Consider the following 10,000-nt stretch of genomic DNA (forward strand, 5'->3'; position numbering starts at 1 on the left):
AAACGCCCAAAACCAGCCCATTCCAGTGCCTATCCGGGCAAAAACGCCCAAAGCATGCCCATTCCTTAGCCTGTCCAGGCAAAAACGTCCAAAACCAGCACATTCCGGTGCCTATCCGGGCAAAAACGCCCTAAACCTGCGCATTCCAGCGCCCCGCAGCATGCCACCCTCCTATAGGGTTTGCGCAACCAACCCGCCTAACCACCAGTGGCAACCAAAGGTGCTGTTAGCGACGACTTCTGAAGACGCAACGAGACGCGACGGGTTTGCGCCCAGACGCGACGAGACGATGCGGGATCTGCGCCCAACCATGCCTACACCCGCCGACTTGCTGCGGGAGCTGCTCGCCCAAGCATGCCTAGCTTGCGAGGCCTGCGTGCAAGGCTAGTGTGCAAGGCTCGTGGGCAAGGCTAGTGCGCAAGGCTACTGCCCAAGGTCTGTGTGCAAGGCTAGTGCCCAAGGCTAGTGCGCAAGGCTAGTGCCCAAGGCTAGTGAGCAAGGCCTGTGTGCAAGGCTAGTGTGCAAGGCTTGTATGCAAGGCTAGTGTGCAAGGCTGGTGTGCAAGGCTTGTGGGCAAGGCTGGTGCGCAAGGCTAGTGCCCAAGGGTTGTGTGCAAGGCTAGTGCCCAAGGCTAGTGCGCAAGGCTCGTGCCCAAGGCTAGTGCGCAAGGCTTGTGTGCAAGGCTAGTGCGATGGGCCAGTGCCCAAGGCTGGTGAGCAAGGCTTGTATGCATGGCTTGTGTGCAAGGCTTGTGTGCATGGCTTGTGCGCAAGGCTTGTGTCCAAGGCTTTTGTGCAAGGCTCGTGCGCAAGGCTAGTGTGAAAGGCTTGTGCGCATTGGCAGGTAGCCCACCACCATGCACGATCCAAATGCCACTCAAGCGACAACACGGTGCCAAGCCGGGCATGGTGTGCACTCAAAACCAATCAACGGACAGAGGTCATGCGTCATGGGGGGGATCTAGCAAGGCCATGGGGAAGGTCATGGAGGACCTTGGAAGCAAGCGCAAGACGAGAGCGAATCGAACAAGGGGCCTTGTGCCCATGGTCTTCGCAAGACTGCGTCCAAGGTGCCCGAAAGCCCAAGGGAACCCAAACCCGGCCGACACTTGCAATCGCACATGCTCTCTGCAACACACCATCAATGCCGCCCAACGGGGCCAGCACGAGCAGTCATCCGCGGTCCCCTGGCCCTGCGCACGTTTGTCTTTGAAACCGAGCATCAATGCCACAGAAAGTGCCGGGGCGCCAGCTGGAGCCATCATCCGCGTTGCCATGGCTCGCTTGGCCTTGGCTTGCCAGTCCCCGACACGAGCAATCGCGCATTTTCTTTGCAACCGACCATCAATGCCGCCCAACGAGGCCAGCACGAGCAGTCATCCGCGGTCCCCTGGCCCTGCGCACGTTTGTCTTTGAAACCGAGCATCAATGCCACAGAAAGTGCCGGGGCGCCAGCTGGAGCCATCATCCGATGTGCCATGGCTTTGGTCCCATGGTCTTCGCAACCGAGCATTCGTGACACCCGACGGGGCCAGGACACCAACCCTTCCGACACGAGCATTCGCGCATGTTCTTTGGCCACACAACGGCGCCAGCACGAGCAAAATCATCAGCGGTGCGGTGGCCTTGCACGGCCTTTTGTCTTTGGAACCAACCATCAGTGCCACGGGAAGTGCCGGAGTCCCGGCATCCGCGGTGCCAAGTCATTGCGCCCTTGGTCTCTGCAGCGGGGCATGCCGGGCACTCCCAACCATTGCAAGCAAGCAAGCAAGCAAGAAAGAAAGTAAGTAAGTAAGTATTACATATAGGGGCGGGACATGCGGGGAGATCTGCGAAACGTGCACTACGGGGCACACGCGTACCTACCGGGGCATACCGACCCCTATTGGGGCACACGTGTGCATATCGGGGCATACCGGGCCTATCAGGGCACACGCGTACATACCGGGGCATACCGAGCCCTACTGGGGCACACGTGCGCATATCGGGGCGTACCAAGCCTATCGGGGCATTCGCATGTATCCCAAGGCATACCGAGTCTATCCGGGCATACGCGTTCATACCGGGGCGTAACGGGCCTATCGGGGCATACTTGGACATATCCGGGCAAAAAATGCCCAAAACTTGCGCAACCTTGGCAACCGTGGTCCATTCCTCTCTATATGCCTAGCCCTGGCAACCGTGGTCCATTCCTCACTATATGCCATGGCCTTGTGCCCATGGTCTTCACAAGACAGCATCCAAGGCGCCTATCCGGGCAAAAACGCCCTAACCCTTCCGACACGAGCATTCGCGCATGTTCTTTGGCCACACAACGGCGCCAGCACGAGCAAAATCATCAGCGGTGCGGTGGCCTTGCACGGCCTTTTGTCTTTGGAACCAACCATCAGTGCCACAGGAAGTGCCGGAGTCCCGGCATCCGCGGTGCCAAGTCATTGCGCCCTTGGTCTCTGCAGCGGGGCATGCCGGGCACTCCCAACCATTGCAAGCAAGCAAGCAAGCAAGAAAGAAAGAAAGTAAGTATTACATATAGGGGCGGGACATGCGGGGAGATCTGCGAAACGTGCACTACGGGGCACACGCGTACCTACCGGGGCATACCGACCCCTATTGGGGCACACGTGTGCATATCGGGGCATACCGGGCCTATCAGGGCACACGCGTACATACCGGGGCATACCGAGCCCTACTGGGGCACACGTGCGCATATCGGGGCGTACCAAGCCTATCGGGGCATTCGCATGTATCCCAAGGCATACCGAGTCTATCCGGGCATACGCGTTCATACCGGGGCGTAACGGGCCTATCGGGGCATACTTGGACATATCCGGGCAAAAAATGCCCAAAACTTGCGCAACCTTGGCAACCGTGGTCCATTCCTCTCTATATGCCTAGCCCTGGCAACCGTGGTCCATTCCTCACTATATGCCATGGCCTTGTGCCCATGGTCTTCACAAGACAGCATCCAAGGCGCCTATCCGGGCAAAAACGCCCTAACCCTTCCGACACGAGCATTCGCGCATGTTCTTTGGCCACACAACGGCGCCAGCACGAGCAAAATCATCAGCGGTGCGGTGGCCTTGCACGGCCTTTTGTCTTTGGAACCAACCATCAGTGCCACAGGAAGTGCCGGAGTCCCGGCATCCGCGGTGCCAAGTCATTGCGCCCTTGGTCTCTGCAGCGGGGCATGCCGGGCACTCCCAACCATTGCAAGCAAGCAAGCAAGCAAGAAAGAAAGAAAGTAAGTAAGTAAGTATTACATATAGGGGCGGGACATGCGGGGAGATCTGCGAAACGTGCACTACGGGGCACACGCGTACCTACCGGGGCATACCGACCCCTATTGGGGCACACGTGTGCATATCGGGGCATACCGGGCCTATCAGGGCACACGCGTACATACCGGGGCATACCGAGCCCTACTGGGGCACACGTGCGCATATCGGGGCGTACCAAGCCTATCGGGGCATTCGCATGTATCCCAAGGCATACCGAGTCTATCCGGGCATACGCGTTCATACCGGGGCGTAACGGGCCTATCGGGGCATACTTGGACATATCCGGGCAAAAAATGCCCAAAACTTGCGCAACCTTGGCAACCGTGGTCCATTCCTCTCTATATGCCTAGCCCTGGCAACCGTGGTCCATTCCTCACTATATGCCATGGCCTTGTGCCCATGGTCTTCACAAGACAGCATCCAAGGCCAGACATTCCAGTGCCTACCCGGGCAAAAACGCCCTAACCCTTCCGACACGAGCATTCGCGCATGTTCTTTGGCCACACAACGGCGCCAGCACGAGCAAAATCATCAGCGGTGCGGTGGCCTTGCACGGCCTTTTGTCTTTGGAACCAACCATCAGTGCCACAGGAAGTGCCGGAGTCCCGGCATCCGCGGTGCCAAGTCATTGCGCCCTTGGTCTCTGCAGCGGGGCATGCCGGGCACTCCCAACCATTGCAAGCAAGCAAGCAAGCAAGAAAGAAAGAAAGTAAGTAAGTAAGTATTACATATAGGGGCGGGACATGCGGGGAGATCTGCGAAACGTGCACTACGGGGCACACGCGTACCTACCGGGGCATACCGACCCCTATTGGGGCACACGTGTGCATATCGGGGCATACCGGGCCTATCAGGGCACACGCGTACATACCGGGGCATACCGAGCCCTACTGGGGCACACGTGCGCATATCGGGGCGTACCAAGCCTATCGGGGCATTCGCATGTATCCCAAGGCATACCGAGTCTATCCGGGCATACGCGTTCATACCGGGGCGTAACGGGCCTATCGGGGCATACTTGGACATATCCGGGCAAAAAATGCCCAAAACTTGCGCAACCTTGGCAACCGTGGTCCATTCCTCTCTATATGCCTAGCCCTGGCAACCGTGGTCCATTCCTCACTATATGCCATGGCCTTGTGCCCATGGTCTTCACAAGACAGCATCCAAGGCGCCTATCCGGGCAAAAACGCCCTAACCCTTCCGACACGAGCATTCGCGCATGTTCTTTGGCCACACAACGGCGCCAGCACGAGCAAAATCATCAGCGGTGCGGTGGCCTTGCACGGCCTTTTGTCTTTGGAACCAACCATCAGTGCCACAGGAAGTGCCGGAGTCCCGGCATCCGCGGTGCCAAGTCATTGCGCCCTTGGTCTCTGCAGCGGGGCATGCCGGGCACTCCCAACCATTGCAAGCAAGCAAGCAAGCAAGAAAGAAAGAAAGTAAGTATTACATATAGGGGCGGGACATGCGGGGAGATCTGCGAAACGTGCACTACGGGGCACACGCGTACCTACCGGGGCATACCGACCCCTATTGGGGCACACGTGTGCATATCGGGGCATACCGGGCCTATCAGGGCACACGCGTACATACCGGGGCATACCGAGCCCTACTGGGGCACACGTGCGCATATCGGGGCGTACCAAGCCTATCGGGGCATTCGCATGTATCCCAAGGCATACCGAGTCTATCCGGGCATACGCGTTCATACCGGGGCGTAACGGGCCTATCGGGGCATACTTGGACATATCCGGGCAAAAAATGCCCAAAACTTGCGCAACCTTGGCAACCGTGGTCCATTCCTCTCTATATGCCTAGCCCTGGCAACCGTGGTCCATTCCTCACTATATGCCATGGCCTTGTGCCCATGGTCTTCACAAGACAGCATCCAAGGCGCCTATCCGGGCAAAAACGCCCTAACCCTTCCGACACGAGCATTCGCGCATGTTCTTTGGCCACACAACGGCGCCAGCACGAGCAAAATCATCAGCGGTGCGGTGGCCTTGCACGGCCTTTTGTCTTTGGAACCAACCATCAGTGCCACAGGAAGTGCCGGAGTCCCGGCATCCGCGGTGCCAAGTCATTGCGCCCTTGGTCTCTGCAGCGGGGCATGCCGGGCACTCCCAACCATTGCAAGCAAGCAAGCAAGCAAGAAAGAAAGAAAGTAAGTAAGTAAGTATTACATATAGGGGCGGGACATGCGGGGAGATCTGCGAAACGTGCACTACGGGGCACACGCGTACCTACCGGGGCATACCGACCCCTATTGGGGCACACGTGTGCATATCGGGGCATACCGGGCCTATCAGGGCACACGCGTACATACCGGGGCATACCGAGCCCTACTGGGGCACACGTGCGCATATCGGGGCGTACCAAGCCTATCGGGGCATTCGCATGTATCCCAAGGCATACCGAGTCTATCCGGGCATACGCGTTCATACCGGGGCGTAACGGGCCTATCGGGGCATACTTGGACATATCCGGGCAAAAAATGCCCAAAACTTGCGCAACCTTGGCAACCGTGGTCCATTCCTCTCTATATGCCTAGCCCTGGCAACTGTGGTCCATTCCTCACTATATGCCATGGCCTTGTGCCCATGGTCTTCACAAGACAGCATCCAAGGCGCCTATCCGGGCAAAAACGCCCTAACCCTTCCGACACGAGAATTCGCGCATGTTCTTTGGCCACACAACGGCGCCAGCACGAGCAAAATCATCAGCGGTGCGGTGGCCTTGCACGGCCTTTTGTCTTTGGAACCAACCATCAGTGCCACAGGAAGTGCCGGAGTCCCGGCATCCGCGGTGCCAAGTCATTGCGCCCTTGGTCTCTGCAGCGGGGCATGCCGGGCACTCCCAACCATTGCAAGCAAGCAAGCAAGCAAGAAAGAAAGAAAGTAAGTAAGTAAGTATTACATATAGGGGCGGGACATGCGGGGAGATCTGCGAAACGTGCACTACGGGGCACACGCGTACCTACCGGGGCATACCGACCCCTATTGGGGCACACGTGTGCATATCGGGGCATACCGGGCCTATCAGGGCACACGCGTACATACCGGGGCATACCGAGCCCTACTGGGGCACACGTGCGCATATCGGGGCGTACCAAGCCTATCGGGGCATTCGCATGTATCCCAAGGCATACCGAGTCTATCCGGGCATACGCGTTCATACCGGGGCGTAACGGGCCTATCGGGGCATACTTGGACATATCCGGGCAAAAAATGCCCAAAACTTGCGCAACCTTGGCAACCGTGGTCCATTCCTCTCTATATGCCTAGCCCTGGCAACCGTGGTCCATTCCTCACTATATGCCATGGCCTTGTGCCCATGGTCTTCACAAGACAGCATCCAAGGCGCCTATCCGGGCAAAAACGCCCTAACCCTTCCGACACGAGCATTCACGCATGTTCTTTGGCCACACAACGGCGCCAGCACGAGCAAAATCATCAGCGGTGCGGTGGCCTTGCACGGCCTTTTGTCTTTGGAACCAACCATCAGTGCCACAGGAAGTGCCGGAGTCCCGGCATCCGCGGTGCCAAGTCATTGCGCCCTTGGTCTCTGCAGCGGGGCATGCCGGGCACTCCCAACCATTGCAAGCAAGCAAGCAAGCAAGAAAGAAAGAAAGTAAGTAAGTAAGTATTACATATAGGGGCGGGACATGCGGGGAGATCTGCGAAACGTGCACTACGGGGCACACGCGTACCTACCGGGGCATACCGACCCCTATTGGGGCACACGTGTGCATATCGGGGCATACCGGGCCTATCAGGGCACACGCGTACATACCGGGGCATACCGAGCCCTACTGGGGCACACGTGCGCATATCGGGGCGTACCAAGCCTATCGGGGCATTCGCATGTATCCCAAGGCATACCGAGTCTATCCGGGCATACGCGTTCATACCGGGGCGTAACGGGCCTATCGGGGCATACTTGGACATATCCGGGCAAAAAATGCCCAAAACTTGCGCAACCTTGGCAACCGTGGTCCATTCCTCTCTATATGCCTAGCCCTGGCAACCGTGGTCCATTCCTCACTATATGCCATGGCCTTGTGCCCATGGTCTTCACAAGACAGCATCCAAGGCGCCTATCCGGGCAAAAACGCCCTAACCCTTCCGACACGAGCATTCGCGCATGTTCTTTGGCCACACAACGGCGCCAGCACGAGCAAAATCATCAGCGGTGCGGTGGCCTTGCACGGCCTTTTGTCTTTGGAACCAACCATCAGTGCCACAGGAAGTGCCGGAGTCCCGGCATCCGCGGTGCCAAGTCATTGCGCCCTTGGTCTCTGCAGCGGGGCATGCCGGGCACTCCCAACCATTGCAAGCAAGCAAGCAAGCAAGAAAGAAAGAAAGTAAGTATTACATATAGGGGCGGGACATGCGGGGAGATCTGCGAAACGTGCACTACGGGGCACACGCGTACCTACCGGGGCATACCGACCCCTATTGGGGCACACGTGTGCATATCGGGGCATACCGGGCCTATCAGGGCACACGCGTACATACCGGGGCATACCGAGCCCTACTGGGGCACACGTGCGCATATCGGGGCGTACCAAGCCTATCGGGGCATTCGCATGTATCCCAAGGCATACCGAGTCTATCCGGGCATACGCGTTCATACCGGGGCGTAACGGGCCTATCGGGGCATACTTGGACATATCCGGGCAAAAAATGCCCAAAACTTGCGCAACCTTGGCAACCGTGGTCCATTCCTCTCTATATGCCTAGCCCTGGCAACCGTGGTCCATTCCTCACTATATGCCATGGCCTTGTGCCCATGGTCTTCACAAGACAGCATCCAAGGCCAGGCATTCCAGTGCCTACCCGGGCAAAAACGCCCAAAGCATGCCCCATTCCTTAGCCTATCCAGGCAAAAACGCCCGAAACCAGCCGATTCCAGTGCCTATCCGGGCAAAAACGCCCAAAGCATGCCCATTCCTTAGCCTGTCCAGGCAAAAACGCCCAAAAACAGCACATTCCAGTGCCTATCCGGGCAAAAACGCCCTAAACCTGCGCATTCCAGCGCCCCGCAGCATGCCACCCTCCTATAGGGTTTGCGCAACCAACCCGCCTAACCACCAGTGGCAACCAAAGGTGCTGTTAGCGACGACTTCTGAAGACGCAACGAGACGCGACGGGTTTGCGCCCAGACGCGACGAGACGATGCGGGATCTGCGCCCAACCATGCCTACACTCGCCGACTTGTTGCGGGAGCTGCTTGCCCAAGCATGCCTAGCGTGCAAGGCCTGCGTGCCCAAGGTCTGTGTGCAAGGCTAGTGCCCAAGGCTAGTGCGCAAGGCTAGTGCCCAAGGCTAGTGAGCAAGGCCTGGGTGCAAGGCTAGTGTGCAAGGCTTGTATGCAAGGCTAGTGTGCAAGGCTGCTGTGCAAGGCTTGTGGGCAAGGCTGGTGCGCAAGGCTAGTGCCCAAGGGTTGTGCCCAAGGCTAGTGCCCAAGGCTAGTGCCCAAGGCTAGTGCGCAAGGCTCGTGCCCAAGGCTAGTTCGCAAGGCTTGTGTGCAAGGCTAGTGCGATGGGCCAGTGCCCAAGGCTTGTGAGCAAGGCTTGTATGCATGGCTTGTGTGCAAGGCTTGTGTGCATGGCTTGTGCGCAAGGCTTGTGTCCAAGGCTTTTGTGCAAGGCTCGTGCGCAAGGCTAGTGTGCAAGGCTTGTGCGCATTGGCAGGTAGCCCACCACCATGCACGATCCAAATGCCACTCACGCGACAACACGGTGCCAAGCCGGGCATGGTGTGCACTCAAAACCAACCAACGGACAGAGGTCATGCGTCATGGGGGGGATCTAGCAAGGCCATGGGGAAGGTCATGGAGGACCTTGGAAGCAAGCGCAAGACGAGAGCGAATCGAACAAGGGGCCAGGACGGGGCCTTGTGCCCATGGTCTTCGCAAGACAGCGTCCAAGGCGCCCGAAAGCCCAAGGGAACCCAAACCCGGCCGACACTTGCAATCGCACATGCTCTCTGCAACACACCATCAATGCCGCCCAACGGGGCCAGCACGAGCAGTCATCCGCGGTCCCCTGGCCCTGCGCACGTTTGTCTTTGAAACCGAGCATCAATGCCACAGAAAGTGCCGGGGCGCCAACTGGAGCCATCATCCGCGTTGCCATGGCTCGCTTGGCCTTGGCTTGCCAGGCCCCGACACGAGCAATCGCGCATTTTCTTTGCAACCGACCATCAATGCCGCCCAACGGGGCCAGCACGAGCAGTCATCCGCGGTCCCCTGGCCCTGCGCACGTTTGTCTTTGAAACCGAGCATCAATGCCACAGAAAGTGCCGGGGCGCCAGCTGGAGCCATCATCCGCGTTGCCATGGCTCGCTTGGCCTTGGCTTGCCAGTCCCCGACACGAGCAATCGCGCATTTTCTTTGCAACCGACCATCAATGCCGCCCAACGAGGCCAGCACGAGCAGTCATCTGCGGTCCCCTGGCCCTGCGCACGTTTGTCTTTGAAACCGAGCATCAATGCCACAGAAAGTGCCGGGGCGCCAGCTGGAGCCATCATCCGACGTGCCATGGCTTTGGTCCCATGGTCTTCGCAACCGAGCATTCGTGACACCCGACGGGGCCAGGACACCAACCCTTCCGACACGAGCATTCGCGCATGTTCTTTGGCCACACAAAGGCGCCAGCACGAGCAAAATCATCCGCGGTGCGGTGGCCTTGCACGGCCTTTTGTCTTTGGAACCAACC

The sequence above is a fragment of the Tasmannia lanceolata genome, unplaced genomic scaffold, assembly GCF_043159265.1.
Source record: "Tasmannia lanceolata isolate RefF3 unplaced genomic scaffold, GAP_Taslan_0.1 ptg000012l, whole genome shotgun sequence".
NCBI lineage: Eukaryota > Viridiplantae > Streptophyta > Magnoliopsida > Canellales > Winteraceae > Tasmannia > Tasmannia lanceolata.